This window comes from Polypterus senegalus, chromosome 3, assembly GCF_016835505.1.
Source record: "Polypterus senegalus isolate Bchr_013 chromosome 3, ASM1683550v1, whole genome shotgun sequence".
Classification (NCBI taxonomy): Eukaryota; Metazoa; Chordata; class Cladistia; order Polypteriformes; family Polypteridae; genus Polypterus; species Polypterus senegalus.
In genome coordinates, this window is record NC_053156.1 from 162,128,608 (window position 1) to 162,146,352 (window position 17,745).

Consider the following 17,745-nt stretch of genomic DNA (forward strand, 5'->3'; position numbering starts at 1 on the left):
TAATTAAAGGAAGGCATTATTATTGTCTAATTGGAAATGCAAACATGCCATGCCAGAATAACTACAGCATCTTAACACATGGTATATCCACAGACCACAATGCTTATCTAGACTTTTTTCGCTATTATGTCATATAGTGATACAATAATCAAAATGACAGAAAGACAGCAGGCAGCAGCACATCTCAAACATGTCTCTTCTGTCCGAGCAGTAAATAAAATGTACAAATTAATCATTAATCTTCAGTCTCTTTATGCTACTGAGCTCCAGAGTCGATAACAGCAGTTTTAGCTTTATATTTTCTCTCAGTGTCAAGCCTTTTGTTCAGTATCTTTTTCTTTGTCCCTGAACCCCCACAGTTTAAACTTCACGGACTGGAGAAATCTGGGGGAGGATATTTTAGGAAGAAGGCCTTTGGGTGTAGTCTTTGCATCGCAGGATTATGCTGCTATTCACTACACACTTTTGTCCCCAGACGTGTATTCTCATTTGAGAACAACATCTGGCCCCACGAGACTACTTTTATAAAATCAGGTTGCTTATCTATACTCTGAGGACCTACAGTATCCTTCCCACTTAAATCCAATTAAAAATAATATTCTTAACTCTCATACCCTACTTTTTTTCTCCTTCTGACATGTTTTAAATTCTCCCTGACTAACAGCAAGCTGTCTGTTCATTATGCTCTCTCTCCTGTATGATTAACTGTCTCTGTACACAGGTCTCTCTTTTAACTCCTTCATGGCTGTCACCCTCTTTGGAAAAGGCCATCCCGTAAGCACAATATTTTGCTGCAGGCAGGGCTCCTGCACAGCAACGATGTTGCCAGGCCACCCACTTACAGTATCATACATTGTAATGCAGAATTATGCTTTAAAGGTGCCATTTTCAAAATGGTTTATTAGTAAGCATTAGTCTGTTTTCACAGCCTGCTAATGGTAGTCATTCAGGATGAAATCCCCAGTTCGCTGCCATGGAAATGCAAACTTTCTTGTCAGTAGAATGTCTTTGGTCTAAGTCAGAACAGCAGATTTCCATAATTTTAAATTACAATTATATGAACAAAGTTTTACTTCAGACTGCTTACGAAAAAATAGAGAAAATATTTTTCAGATTATCAAAACATAGGTTTCTAAAGCTTTTTGATGTAAGAGAGGCAGTTATTTAGTGTTGCTTCAAAGACTTCCTATTCCAAGTGTCTTATAAGAGAAAAACTCCTACTGTGTGCCGTACTGTACAAGAAGCCTTTGATATTGTTTGATCACTACTTGGACTTTTGATCTTAAATTGAAGCTCACATGGGGCTACTATATTTACATCAATAATCTGCCTAGAAACTAGATCTTTAATAGGCAGAACATCATGGGAATTTTTTTAACCTGTTACCAGCCTTAGTATGGAATGTATCATTTAGATTTCCTGCAGCATTTCTACATGACGTCTGTTTTCACATATAAAATTATAGTCTTTTCTTTTTTTTCCTTTTCTTCAGATGTCTTGTTTCACCCTGACATACTGCATAGATTTGCTGCCAAATATTCTTTAAGGGGAATTTGCAAAAGAGCCCATAAAGCTGCAGTAGTCAGTCACAGATAATTTTTTAACCTATTACACTATACAAAGATAGTCACATTTCTTAAAGGCCAACATGTTCTTATAAGGGAAAAAATCCATTTAGTCATAGGTTAAAGAATTACAGCAACATGATATCCTAGAAGATGAACTTTGAAGAACCTCTTGGGAGATAGCAGTTCTTTGTACATTATGAAAAAACACTAGTCCGCTTATGATTGAATGTGAGGGAGAAGGGCTTACCTGTGATGGACAAGCAGGTTAGGGGAGCTGATGTTGCTAATCTGCCCTGTGTGTGTATGTATTCACCTTGCGATGGGCTGGCGTCCTGTCCAGGTTTTGTTTCTGCCTTGTGCCTGATACTTTCTGGGGTAGGCACTAGGTTTCTTATGACCCTGCACTGGATAAGTGGATTAAGAAAATGGATGGATGAATGATTGACTTGAATCTGGATGAATGACTGCCAGATGAGCAGTCAAGAATATTTTTTTGTCAAGACACACCTTATAAAGTGTGACTTTACACATCAAATAGCAGAGCAGTGGAGTTCACAAACTTATCTTTTGGTTATGCTGCATGCTGGATAGTGGAATCATCACTATCAACCTCCAGACAGTGTTAGGAAAGCTAACAGAATGTTACGTTATATAGCACGTTGTGTAGAGTACAAGTCCAAGAAGGTTATGCTCATGCTATATAACACAATGGTAAGGCCGCGTCTGAATTACTGTATGCAATATTGGTCCTGGCCTACATAAAAGACATAGCAGCTCTAGAAAAAGTCCAGAGAAGAGTGACTAGGCTGATTCCTGGTCTGTGTAAGAAGAGTTATGAGGAGAGATTAAAGGCAATTCCCATTTCAATTTAAGCAAAAGGAGATGAAGAGGAAGTATTTAAAATTATGAAGGAAATTAGTACAGTGGATCGAGGCTGCTATTTTAAAATGAGTTCAACAAGAGCATATGGGTAAATAAGCGTAAATTGCACATAAAAATTATAAAAATTTTCTTCACATAGAAAACCATAGATACATGGAATAAGCTACCAAGTAGTGTGTTAGACAGTTGGGCTTTAGGGGCCTTCAAAACTCGACTTGATGTTGTTTTTGAGGAGTTACGTGGCTAGGACTGGCATGCTTGGTTGAGCTGAATGTTCACTTCTCATCTGTCTTGTTCTAATGTTCTAATAGTCTAATTAAATGGCAATAGCCTTGTGAAAAATCCAATTTGTTTGAGAATAAGTACATTAGGAGATTAGCATGAAGCAGAGATATGGGTCAAAGACAAGAGACTGAAACAAAAATGCAAGTATTGTAAGTCAGGATCAAAAGGAAGTGTAAACTGAAAACACAAGCATAGCTCTAAGGCCTACTTAAATTTAAAAACTAACTACGCTAAAAAGAAATGTTGAAAATTGTGTATCCATTCATCCATCCATTTTCCTAAAGTGTTTATCCAGAGCAGGATTGGGTGGGCAGCTAGAGCCTATCCCAGTAATCACAGAGTGCAAGGCAGGAGCAATAACTAAACATTGTGCCAGTCCATCACAGGGCAAGTTGTGTTTCCACTAAGGGATAACACAAGTTGAGAATGCCATCCACGTGATAATTACTGTCATGTGATGCCTCCAGACATGAAAATAAATAAAACAAGATTTAAGCCAAAATAAATCTGGTAAATTTGCATAAAAATAAAAATTCAACATAGGAAACAAAACTATAAGATAATATATCACATACAGCATAGTGTGTAGACATACAAAAATGGCAGCACCCATAAAAAAAGTAAAAAACATGAAAGTGAAAGGAAATGACATCTCCAACATAATGGTAAAAATGTATAAAAATGATAAAACAAAAAGGAAAGGTAACACTTTAGTTTAGGTACCGCAAAAATACATTTATTATGCATTTATTATTATGTAATACAACATTAACATGCACTTTTTTGGGTCTTCATAACACTTACAAAGCATCATTAAAGTGTATATTCATCTCTGCAATGTGACCTACTAACAAAACTTAAGCCAATATAGTGTTGTGGTCCCATTTGCAGTGCCTATAAAAAGCATTCACCAACTTGGAAGTTTTCATATCACAGTGGATTTAATCATGGGGTTTTTTGACACTGATCAACAGAAAAACACACTTTAAGGTCAAAGTGAAAACAGTTCTCTGAAAAGTGGTTGAAGGTAATGACAAATATAAAACACTAAATAACTGATAACATTAATATCCACTCACTTCATGTCAGTATTTAGTAGAAGCACCTTTGGCAGCCATGACAGCCTTCAATCTGTGAACACGGGTCTTTATCAACTTGCATAACTGGACACTACAATTATTCCCTATTCTTTTTTGCACGCTCTGTCAGTTTGCATGGGAATAGTGAATGAACAGCGTCCAGTCACAAGTTCTTAATTGGATTGAGATCTGACTGAATCAAGACCTTAACATTGTTTATTTTAGGCCATTCCTGTGTAACTTTGGCTTTATGCTTATGGCTGGTGTCTTTCTGGAAAACAAATCTTCTTCCAAGGTGCATGCTTCTTGAAGACAAGTTTTTTTTTTTTTTGCAGGATTTCCGTGTATTTTTATGCATTCTGTTTCCACTCTGCCCTCACAAGCCTTCCAGGACCTGCAATAGTGAAGTACCCCCCGGCCCAATACTGCCACCACCATACATAATGATGGGGATGGTATGTTTTTAATAATGTGCAGTGTTTGGCTAATGCCAAAATGGCATTTAGTCTTATTGCCAAAAAAGTCCATTCGGGTTTAATCAGACCATAGAACCTTCTTCTAGTTGTCTTCACAGTCTACCATGTGCCTTCTGGCAAACTGTAGCTGAGATGCCATGGGCGATTTTTCTGGACAGTGGCTTTGTCTTTATCTCATAAAGTTGTGACTAGGAAGCTGACCATTTGTTGTATGTACTGTCCCAACAGTCTCAGCCTGTAGTTTGTAACTACTTGAGAGTTATTATAGGCCCCTTGATGCCCTACTTAACTCCTCTACAGACTCTGACTCCATCCCTCAAGTGTTGTCCTCTTCCTCCCAACACCAACTTATTGAATGAGCTTTAGTGGCTCCTGTTATCTTGGCCCTGGAAGTATTTCTGGGTGGATCAGAAGTTCACTAAAGCAGGGAACACAACTTCCTGTGGTGCCCTCTGGTAGCACCCACAGATCCCAGCAGAGCTGCCTCCCTGAACTACATGATTCATGGTGAGTATCGGAGTGGGTCCTGAAGCCCAAGGATGCTGCCATCTAATCTGGTGGAGAGGCATATAGTTTTGGAATGATGCCTCCCTCCATCATTCTGTCACATTGGATGCTCATCCATGTGTGTGGTCCTTTACACATCTCAACTGAAGGTTGCTGAATAGGATATCATCAGGTGGGACCACCAGTTTGATCCTCCATACTTGGAATGGAAAAGTTTATTGTATTAGTAACTGGTTACAAATTCTTCCCACTGGTCCCCCATGTAATCCCAGCATCTCAACAAGATATACAAGGCCCGACACAACATAATTCATGATTGTGCCAGCAACTCTTTTTATTTATTATTTAAGAAAATTAACCATGATCACCTTCAAAATAGTCCCCTTCTGAGTTGACAGACAGCTGCATATGATGCTGCCAAAGCAATTCCACAAATCATTTCCTGAGAGTCTATTAAGGGTCTCTGTCATCTTCTACCAACAATAACTGGGTTCCTTTGAGCACAAACTTGTGCCATTCAAAAACACATGCAGGAGACAAGCACTCTTCACCGTAAGCCTCAGTCAAGCTTTTCAATTGAAAAGCTTCTCTTTTTCTTTTTCTTTTCACAAGAAACTTAATGTTAGCTTGCTGTTTGCCTATTTTCCAAATGAGGGTAAGAAAATGGCTATACTTGAACATGCGTCCTCTTGTACTGAGTGAAACAATCGAACTGAGCCTTTTCTCACTGTGGTATGTTAGAACATGTTCTATAACCATCTCTTTATTTCTCCCCTCCCACTCTTGGTCCCCAAGCTATAGGGCTAATCTCATGTTTTTTGTGACGGACCTCATATATATAGTATATGTGATACTTTAATAAATTACTAATAATATAATATATCATTTTGTAAATGAACTAGGAGGCTTTGCCCACTGCTTGCTTCGCTCACCTACCCAAATGGGGCGTGCCACGCTCCAGCCCCTTCGGGTCCCTGCCACTCGCATTGTGAATGGGAGAGGGGGTTGGCTGAATGCACGCTAAGAGATGCGAACGGATCAGCTGCTTGCTTTCTGCTGCTGCTGCCAAGCTGCGTGTTCTGCTTGTCGTGCTGCAACAAAAAAAGCCTGTACAGCAGCTGTCCTTTTGTCTCACTGCTTTGTCTCGCGTGACGTTTAAGTGTCTCTCGTGGGATGTCAAAGAGTCTTCTGAGAAGATCACGTATCCACCCAAGATTTTTTATTACAATAGAGAGATATATCAAACAAGGCAGCATAGTGGTGAAGTGTTTAACACAGTCTTAAGTATCCACTGTTCTAGGTTTAAATCACATGCCCAGGAAATGTTGTATATGGCTGCCAGAATTGGCAATGACTGTCTTGATCTTGAATTGGATTAGGAGGGATTGAGAATGCATATAATGTGTTATTTATGGAACCAACTGTATGTGCCTTCAAAATGTTGAACATTATCATTTAAATTATGTTATAAATTTGTCTCTGAGCTTTAATGTCGCGGAATCACCCATTTTGCTGTTGATTCCAGGGTTCCATATACAAGCAAAATAAACTAGGAGAAATGTTGGCAAAGTAACTTTCAATTAACTAGAAGCTGCTTTTACTTTGCAGGCAACAACAAACACCTGAATTTATTTTTTATAGCATCTCTTGGATTGAATGCACTGTCTGATGTAAGTGACCCACACCTGCACTAGACTTTAAATCTGATATACCCTTTCTCTGTCTGTGCTCACTCTTTATAATAAAAGTTATATCCTAAGTTGTTGACGCCAGCACTTTGTGAATGAAAGCAGAACCAAATCTCTGAGCAACAGAGCAACAACAAATCTAGCATCACAGCATTCAATGTAAAAATCAATTTAGTGACCAATTAATCATATTGAGCTGAAAGGGACGAAAGTGGTATGCTTCGAATGGCTGAAATCCTTCCTTCCTCTGCCTTCCCTTTTTGACTTGCAAGATATGATTTATTAGAAAAAACCTGCTGTTTAGAACATAATACGGAGCTGATTAATGTCAGCTTCTGTCATCAGTTTTCACTTAGATTCCTGGCCAGTGCTGATTCTGCCCCAACCTCCTTCAAGAAACCAAAAGTGCAGTACTGAAGAGCAGATCCAAAAGTTCCCCAAGCTGGGGATTTATAGGGTTTTGGGCAAGCAAAAACAAGGAAGACGGATGGAGGTGAAGTTCTGTAGAGGGCTTCATTCATTTACATCATCCTCCGGAGAAGTGTACAAATGCCAGGACCACACCAGCCAGGGAAACAAATTAATAGCATGTTCGCTGGTTTTGTTACAGATGTCTTGCATTTCCTGTGCGGCTTTATATGCTTGTTCAAAGCTTGACAAAGCTGGGAAATGACTAAAACATAAAATGTTAAGGTCATAGTACTGGGCAAGCTTACAGTTTCCAATGCTGTTTTATATCTCATTTTCATGCACCTACCAATACATATGTGATGATTATAAGGTGTGATGGATTTAGCTAAATCATTAGAGCTTAATGGCTCTTTGGCTTCAGCTTGCTTTGCCAATGCAGCTGTTGCTAAAACATTTCATAGCACAAAGGCATGCTGCTCAAAAGCCTCAGATTACAGGCAATTTGTAAAGCCAGTATTTAAAACTATTGGTCATTATCAGCCTTAATAGATTTATGCAGTTCTGCATAGTTCTTTGTTATTTCATAAAATAACTTCAGAATGAAAAAAGCAGGCCACTTCTTTAGAAGTGAACAAACCTTATCATCACATACTAAACAAAAATGTGCTACTTAAAGTAGCTATTAATCATCTCTGGAGAGAGTGCCAGTTCATTGCATGGCACATTCTGATGTCCATTCGTGGAGGACCAATTTAGTGTTGTCCACCTACTCTGGTAATTTTGTAAATGTGGTAGAAAAATGAGGTACTTCAAGAAAACCTATGCAGACCTATGGAAAGCAATCAAACTGCCCACAGACAAAGACCTGGGGCCTCATGTATAACGCCGTGCGTAGAACTCGCACTATAACATGGCGTAAGCACAAAAGCGGAAATGTGCTTACGCACAGAAAAATCCAGATGCAGGAATCTGTGCGTACTCCAACTTCCACGTTCTTTCGTTACATAAATCCCGATCAGCGTGAAAACTAACGCCCCAAATCCTCCCAGAATTACGCCTATTTGAATATGCAAATCAATATAAATCGCCCTTAAGCGCAGCCTTCTGTGAAAAGACAATGGGAAAAGCACGGGGAAAATATAAGAATTTCAGCGAATACCAATTGGAGGCAAAGGAAAAACATACTATTTGTTCAAATAAACCGTGGTATAATCAACAAAATGAAGTTGATCAAGTGACATAGCGTGTTGGAGAAACTTGAAAGCTCACATTCACAAATCGCACAGTGCCGGAAATAAAAAAGAAGTCACATATCAAAGTTGCCGTGAAAAGAAGAGTTGTAAGCCCACTGTCTGAGTGTCATATGAAAGCTTATTAGGGTACAGAGAAAAAAGCCACACAGTGGGGAAAAAGCACGAAATGTCAACTTTAATCTCGAATTTTCCACTTTAATCACGTAGTTTATTTTGTCATTTAGTAGAACATTATAAACTTCATCTTAAAATCGTTTAATTAACCAGTTTCTCAAAATGACATCGTAATTAAAGTAGCACGTTAAATGCTTTGTTTTGTATTTGATCTTCTACTCGTATTTGATCTATGTGTGTGAATCACTACTTGCTTCTTAAACTAGCTCTCTTCCTCCAACTGGACACAGAGTCCATTACATTAGTGATATTACAGCTCTCTGAATAACGAAAATACTGAGATGTATACGTGATGTCATTTTCATGATGATAGGAGCTAAAGCACATTATTAAACATGTGTTTCATGAGCCTCGTGCTCATGACAAGCATTTATCTTTTGTCGAAATTTGTCGCTGCGTTTTTAGCTGTGTTGTTATTTTCTCTTTCTGTTTTATATTCAATATATATTGGCATGGCCCCAAGAGTCCTTGCTTTTCTTTCCCCAAGTAACCGATCGCCACACAATCAGCTCTGTAATAGAAGTTAAGCCATCTGTAAGCTTAGCGCCGATTCTTCAAAACGTTTAAGGAACATTGAAATATCTTCGTAGTACATGTTTAATTATTCTATCCTTCACGACACTCCCAGTGAAGAATATAGATTATTTAAATGAAGTTAAAGTTTTATGTGTTTAATTTAACAAACATATTTTGCTGCATTTCACCTTAAAAATGATATCGTCATAATATGTAAATACGCGCTTTATAAAGTGGCTCAGGTTGTGCGATATTATAACTGTAGTGCAAGTTTACAGTGGGGTGATTGTACTTATAAGTACAAACCGTTCTACAAGGAGCAATTGATTGAGTGCATTTAAAGTTCTTGGGATTAAACTGTTTCTGAACCGCGAGGTCCGTACAGGAAAGGCTTTAAAACATTTTGCAGTGGCTGAGGTAGCGTGTCCTTAAAGCTGTATACCGATAATTCTCTTTCCGATCAGCTGCTCCGAGTCGTGCAGTGAGAGTAATATGGAAAAAGATGATCCGCTGTGGCAACTCTTAACGGGAGGAGCTGAAAGAAGAAGAAGAAGAAGAAGAAGAAGTGAGAGTAACAACGCTAAAGCAGTTATGGTATTTGGAATACTATGGCTGTTCCCTGGACCATTATATTGTTACGAGTTAATTACAATCAGATGTATTACACTAATAAACAATATGCGGTTAGTTTCTGTGTATTTATAAAGCCGCGTCATGAAAATAATGAGTAATCACACAAGAACAGTAGCACTGCTTTGACGCTGGGTGCCGCCAGTCTGCAAAACTGAGCGGAGAACTTGCGTACGACAAGACATGAGGTACCGTGGAAAAGTGCGTGGCTTTACGCCAAGTGTAGGTTTTATACATCGCGATTTGAACGTGGAAAAGTTCTTACGCAACATTTCTGTGCGTACGCACCGTTTATACATGAGGCCCCTGGTCAGGAGCTGGACCCTGGTCAGTGGGGCTATTTTAAACATAAATGATCTCCATCCACACTAGAATTTTCACATTATTTACGAAAGTACCACAGTCCACACTAAAAACATATATGACATAGTCATCCGCCTACACTGGGCATTCTCGCGGCATAGAAGTCTTACCTAAAACCTAAGATTCTTGAAGTGGTGGTAATGCTAGGATTTATAATGAAACTGGCAAATTATTGAATTTTTGTGCATGTATGCAGCATTCAAATAGTACAAAACCCAATGTAGATGCATACAGGTAAGCAACACAACAAGCACAATGGAAAGCAACTCTTCTGTGCCCACTATCTTGGAAAACATTTTTCTTCCATGAAGGATGACCAATCAGGAAATAGGACATTGTAATGAGCAGGATCCAATCAGGGAAGGACAACGTAATAGGCATGAACATATCAGAGCACAATTAGAGCCTGAGTTTTCACCCACCAGTTCCACAATGCTGAGGCTGCATTTTCAGAAGTATACGGCTCTGGAGAGTGTTTTCAGAAGTCTTTGTTTTTGGTGGTTGAAAATGCTGGCGTAGTACAGAGAAAAGATGAAAATGTAGACCAAAAACATAGTAGTATGGACGGGGCTTGAGAAGAAGAAGCTTGCTTTAAATCCAGACCCAAGTTCATCATAAGAGCACTTCAGAAGCACTTCTAGTTCAGAAGGATGAGGGAAGAGGAGTTGAATGCCAAAGACGCACACCACTGATCCTGGAGGTAAGCCAATAGGGCTGCATGCACCACTTACATTTCCCATGTAGCATTAGAGGAAACCACCCTGAAACAATGGAAATTGCACTGGTAGGAAATCCATCACTGTCCATACATTATAATGGTTTCGTGTTCAGTACCAACCACCTCAGACAAGTCACCATTTTTTCTACATCCTATATTGCACAATTACTTTAGTTGGCCTCAATATGCTATTGATTTACGTGTGAACTAAATTTGTGTGGATATGCTGCTACTTTATATACTAACTATATTGAATAAATGAATGATTTGCATGGTCTACAGGGGATTAATGCATGTATGCAGTGGCTTTGTTTATGAACTATTATGTCACTGTTGTTTTCATGTCTATTGATATGAGGATGGACATTTGGACTTTGAACATCTTTTTGGTGTGTCTGCTTTCATATTGTAATAGGACATTTTACTGACATTCTTGTAGTGATAAAGCATGTGTTAGGAAGTAAATAAGGAGTAAGAAGAAAAGTTTCCACTGTCATTTTCCAGTTGTTTCCAGAATTTGCTTGCTTGCTGTGCTCACTACATAACAGAATGGAATCAGCCAAAAGAAAAGCTTGGGGTTTTCATAAAAGGCATGTTAAACACAGGCCATGGGTCTGCAAAGACAAAAGACACATTTTGCCATTGCCCAGGGACACAGGATAATGCCGATTGGTAAAAGATTTGAGAACATAGGATGTACCTAGCCAGGGTTGGTTCAAGGGCATGAGGTCTGGACTTGGGAGTGAAACTGACACCTGAACTATATAGATGCCCAATTAGTCAAAGGAGTGCAGTAAGGAAGCACACAACCATGGGGCTCTTCAGAATTACTGGGTCTCTCTTCCATTAGTTTCATATTAAGAACAACTGCTATCCATCCAGATTAAATGTTGTGGGCTTTGCTTCTTCTTTAGGCACATTAAGAACCTTAAGTTAGAAAATATGAATCTATAATGACTGAACGAAAGTTTAAACCTGCTCCTCTGCTCAACTTGTACTCCAGCTAAACTGCATAGAGTCAAGAGATGGGAGAACAAAATACTTTAACCACAAGATCAGTCAAACTTGGTTTATCCCAACAGTAAATATAAGCTGCATCTCTGCGACCGGCTGGAAAGTGTCACTTAATAGAGTAACCGTCAAAGGTTTGGGATGTTCAGGTCTGCATAATAAAGAGTTCTACAGAGAGGATAGGGTCACCCTGCCACGATAAATAGCCATGCTAATGGCTTCTGTCTAAAATATATGAGGGTGAGTGTGCGCACATAAATTATACTTAAACTGTATTGTTTTGTAAGCATGTACCACTGCTTGTAAATGACTTTGTTTGAACGACTATAGAATTGGCTTGCACAAGAATCCGGAGATAGACCAGTCTCACAAGCAAACTAGATCAATAGTGATCATATCACAAATATTGGTTTTATATATATATATATATATATATATATATATATATATATATATATATATATATATATATATATATATATATATATATATATATAGAAAAATCCTGGGGCGAAACAAGACTTTTTCAGAGAGACAAGATGTGACTTTCTCAGTGAGACACTTTCAAGTCCTGCGAGACGAGACAAAGAGAGATGACAAAGTAGAACGTCATAAAGAATTCCAAAATGTTGGCGCGATACACATGCAGAGCAGGTTAGAGATAATTTATTCAAACACTTCAAACAAACATAAGCCTCTTTCAGGAGTAAATTGAGCTCCATGTGTAGTTGGAGGGGATAGTTCAGTCCCTCAATTGAAAAAACAGAAAATCTTCCTCTTCATAGGGGCGCACCTTGAAAGCAGGACCCCGAACAGGAGCAGAGGATGTCTGGGTGAAAAGACAGAAAAGGCAGTGAGACAAAAGGACAGCTGTTGTACAGGCTGTTAAATGTTTGAAGCAGCAGCAGATCACGTGGCACGGCAGCAGCAGCAAGCCAATAGCTTATCAAGCAAAGAGGAGGTAAAAAAAACTGTATTTGTTTCCCATTGTATTACTGTTTAAGAGGGGGTTTCGGAGGAGCGAAATGTATGCGGTATGTTCATCCCTCCTCTTCACAATTCGAGCGGCAGAGATGCGAATTGGCTGGTGCATGGTGCAGGCCGGGGGTTGGGGGGGGATGTGGGTTGGTGAGCGAAGCAAGCAGGGGGCAAAGCCACCAAGAGTGGAGGAAGATGCAGACAGGTAGATTACATCCTATACAGAAGAGTCAATATGAAGGAGGTTGAAGACTGCAAAGTGGTGGCAGTGGAAAGTGTAGTTAAGCAGCATAGGATGGTGGTCTGTAGGATGATGTTGGAGATCAAGAAGAGGAAGAGAGTGAGGGCAGAGCCAAGGATCAAATGGTGGAAGTTGAAAAAGGAAGACTGCAAGGTTGAGTTTAGGGAGAAGGTGAGACAGGCACTAGGCGGTAGTGAGGAATTACCAGAGAGTTGGGAAACTACAGCAGATGTAGTAAGGGTGACAGCAAAAAGGGTGCTTGGCATGACATCTGGACAGAGGAAAGAGGAAAAGGAAACCTGGTGGTAGTATGGGGAAGTACAGGATAGTATACAGAGGAAGAGGATGGCAAAGAAGAAGTGGGATAGTCAGGAAGTTGCAGAAAGGAGACAAGAGTACAAGGAGATAAGGCACAAGGTGAAGAAAGAGGTGGCGAAGGCTAAAGAAAAGGCGTATGATGAGTTGTATGAGAGGCTGGACACTAAGGAGGGAAAAAAGGACATCTACTGATTGGCTAGACAGAGGGACCGAGCTGGGAAAGATGTGCAGCAGGTTAGGGTGATAAAGGATAAAGATGGAAACATACTCACAAGCGAGAAGAGTGTGTTGAGCAGATGGAAACAGTACTTTGAAAGGCTGATGAATAAATAGAACGAGAGAGAGAAGAGGTTGGATGATGTAGAGATAGTGAATCAGGAAGTGCAACGGATTAGCAAGGAGGAAGTAAGGACAGCTATGAAGAGGATGAAAAATGGAAAGGCCATTGGTCCAGATGACATACCTGTGGAAGCATGGAGGTGTTTAGGAGAGATGGCAGTGGAGGTTTTAACCAGATTGTTTAATGGAATCTTGGAAAGTGAGAGGATGCCTGAGGAGTGGAGAAGAAGTGTACTGGTTCCGATATTTAAGATTAAGGGAGGATGTGTAGGACTGTAGTAACTACAGGGGGATAAAATTGATGAGCCACAGCATGAAGTTATGGGAAAGAGTAGTGTAAGCTAGGTTAAGAAGGGAGGTGATGATTAGTGAGCAGCAGTATGGTTTCATGTCAAGAAAGAGCACCACAGATGCAATGTTTGCTCTGTGGGTGTTGATGGAGAAGTATATAGAAGGCCAGAAGGAGTTTCATTGCGTCTTTGTGGACCTGGAGAAAGCATATGACAGGGTGCCTCGAGAGGAGCTTTGGTATTGTATAAGGAAGTCAGGAGTGGCGGAGAAGTACATAAATTGTACAGGATATGTTAGAGGGAAGTGTGACAGTGGTGAGGTCTGCGGTAGGAGAGACAGATGCATTCAATGTGGAGGTGGGATTACATCAGGGATCGGCTCTGAGCCCTTTCTTATTTGCAATGGTGACGGACAAGTTGACAGACGAGATTAGACAGGAGTCCTCTTGGACTATGATGTTTGCTGATGACATTGTGATATGTAGCGATAGTAGGGAGCAGGTTGAGGAGACCCTGGAGAGGTGGAGATATGCTCTAGATAGGAGAGAAATGAAGGTCAGTAGGAACAAGACAGAATACATGTGCGTAAATGAGAGGGAGGTCAGTGGAATGGTGAGGATGCAAGGAGTAGAGCTGGCGAAGGTGGATGAGTTTAAATACTTGAGATCAACAGTACAGAGTAACGGGGATTTTGGAAGAGAGGTAAAAAAGAGAGTGCAGTCAAGGTGGAATGGGTGGAGAAAAGTGTCAGGAGTGACTTGTGACAAACGGATATCAGCAAGAGTGAAAGGGAAGGTCTACAGGACGGTAGTGAGACCAGCTATGTTATATGGGTTTGAGACGGTGGCACTGACCAGAAAGCAGGAGACAGAGCTGGAGGTAGCAGAGTTAAAGATGATAAGATTTTCATTGGGTGTGACGAGGATGGACAGGATTAGAAATGAGTACATTAGAGAGTCAGCTGGAGTTGGACGGTTGGGAGACAAAGTCAGAGAGGCGAGATTGCGCTGGTTTGGACATGTGCAGAGGAGAGATTCTAAGTATATTGAGAGAAGGATGCTAAGGATAGAGCTGCCAGGCAAGAGAAAAAGAGGAAGGACTAAGAGAAGGTTTATGGATGTGGTGAGAGAGGACATGCAGGTGAACAAGATACAGAGGACAGAAAGATATGGAAGAAGATGATCTACTGTGGTGACTCCTAACGGGGGCAGCCAAAAGAAGAAGAAGAAGACATTGCCTTGCCCTGCCTTTTTGTGTTTCTTTTTGTTAATATGCATATACTCTATATTTATAATAAGATAAGATTTTTCATTTTCCTTGTTTTTTCAAGTCAGAGGTTCTATGGTTTCCTCTCCCTTAAATGGTATTTGTGTGCATTTTGGAATATTAAAATACCTTTTGGACTGTTAAACCTAAACCCCATTGTAGGGTCTATGCAAGCCTTGAAGCCTGGGTCAGGCTGCCTGGGGTGATGCCTGTTTCTAGGCAGATCAATGAAGGTTTACAACCTTGTCTTGGTCCTTTTCTAAGATCTATCGCCCCCTTTTGCAATGTGCTCACAAAATTTACTATGGCACAGATGATAGGGAGTGTGTGGCATGTGACATCATCACCGCAAGTGTATAAAGATCAGTGTCATACACTTCATAGTTGGCAGAGATTATGAATCGATACTTTATAAATCATTGTCAAGTGTTTTTCTTGGTTTCTGGCAGTACACTTTGTTCCTTGTTTCCTTACTTGAATTTTTTTGGTTTAGTTTTGAGCACAGAAGAAGTTTAGGGTAGACTTTCTGTTTGAACTAAGACTGGCTTATAAGTCATATCTCATCTTCTGGTTCTTAATCAATACAATGCTGGCACATGGCAGTACGTTAGGAGTAGAGTTGGCGAAGGTGGATGAGTTTAAATACTTGGGATCAACATTACAGAATAATGGGGATTTTGGAAGAGAGGTGAAAAAGAGAGTGCAGGCAGGGTGGAATGGGTGGAGAAAAGTGTCAGGAGTGACTTGTGACTTTTTGTGTTTCTTTTTGTTAATATGCATACACTCTATATTTTTAGAGATTTTTCATTTTCCTTGTTTTTTCAAGCCAGAGGTTCTATGGATTCCTCTCCCTTGAGTGGTATTTGTGTGCATTTTGGAATATTAAAATACTTATTGAACTGTTAAACCTAAACCCCATTGTAGGGTCTATGCAAGCCTTGAAGCCTGGGTCACATTGTAGGGTCTATGCAAGCCTTGAAGCCTGGATAGGCAGTTTGGAGGTTACCTGTGTCTTTGAAATATAGCTAAAGCTGTATTATCACACTGAGGTACTAGAGAGTGGCCCATAGATCTTTCAGAACATGTCTAACCATGGAAGTAACCTCAAGGATTAATCTGGAAGTGTAAAAAATCATCCTGTGGCATATATGCTTACAGTCAGGAATTGTGTCACGGTAAGGGCTCAACTGGCGAGAGGATGATAAATCAGAGTTTAGAGAGAGAAGCTTTTTTGGTGTGAGATTTATGGCTTGTGATACATGGGCAAGAGGATCAGCCACCTTTAATTGTTACTTGTCACTTCTCGTCTGGACTACTGCAATTCACTTCTCTTAGGTCTCTCTAATAAATCACTTCATTAGCTTCAGCTAGTCCAGAATTCTGCAGCTCGCATCGTTACTCGAGCCTCATCTATTCACCATATTACTCCGGTCTTGCAGCAGCTTCATTGGCTTCCGATTAAGTTTCAAATTGATTTTAAAATTCTGCCATTAACATTTAAGGCCATTCATTACCTCACCCCTCTATATCTGTCTGACCTTCTTCATGTTGCCATTCCCTCCCGTAACCTTAGATCCTCTTCCTCCATCTACCTGACCATCGCTCTCGCCCGTCTAACCTCCACGGGAAGCAGAGCATTCTGCTGTTCTGCTCCCAAGCTCTGGAGTTCATTACCTACTGAGCTCAGAAATATCCAATCATTTTCAACTTTTAAATGTAAACTTAAAACGCATCTGTTTAAAATGGCTTTTTCTTTATGATTACAGTGGCTTTGTTTGGTTTTAATTTTTATATCTTCAGTTTTTTTTCTGATGTTTTAAGTTGTTTATAATGTGTCTTTTTATTTATTTATTTATTTATTTATTGTTTGCTCAGTGTCATTGAGTTCTCAGAAAGGCACCTTGTATAAATAAAATGCATTATTAATGATTAATAATCTTTGTTTTTCCTGAGTTTTTACGAGTATTTATAGATACAAATTGAAACTATTTCATTTTGCGGAATTTTTTACCCAATTCTGTTATTGATTTCTTTTGAGTTAAAAGTTAATACTGTACTGTATATACTCAAGTATAAGTTGGGTCTTGAAACCCAAAAAATCAATCATAAAATCAGACCCCGACTTGTACACCCTTTCAAAAATATGACACAAAGATTTTTTTTTTAATATCTTCTTGCCTCCTCCAATCTCACACCAGTTTCTCAGTCACATTGAATTTTGTTACAGCAGCGCAGTTACCAATTTATTTTGCCACTTGAACGACTTTTAATTTAAAACCAGCTTCATATTTTCTTCTGATGGAATGCTCCGTTGTAGATCAGGGATGCTCTTATAATAAAGATATATGAGGGTGTGAGATACAAAAAACACAAAACAGTGCAAACGTCGCTTCGGAATAGTTTGGATATTACCGAGTGGTCACGTAGGCACAATACATAGAAAAAAAAGGCTCTCTCAGGTGGGCGTTAGCATATCATAATATCTTGGACCAATAGCAGCTGTTTTCCATATTCGACTTATACGATCGATATTATAAAATACCAGAAATTATACGGTAAAATCAAGCACCAAATTATCCACGTGAGAACTTAAACGCAAGTATATATGGTAATTTCTTTCTGTTATTTTTTGCAGCATTTTGTTTTAATGGAATGGAGTGTTTAGCAAGCTCCGTTGCTACGGTAATCTCCCATGATCAGTTGGGGAGTGCACAATTGATTACATAATTTTGCACAGTGGAATAAGATCACC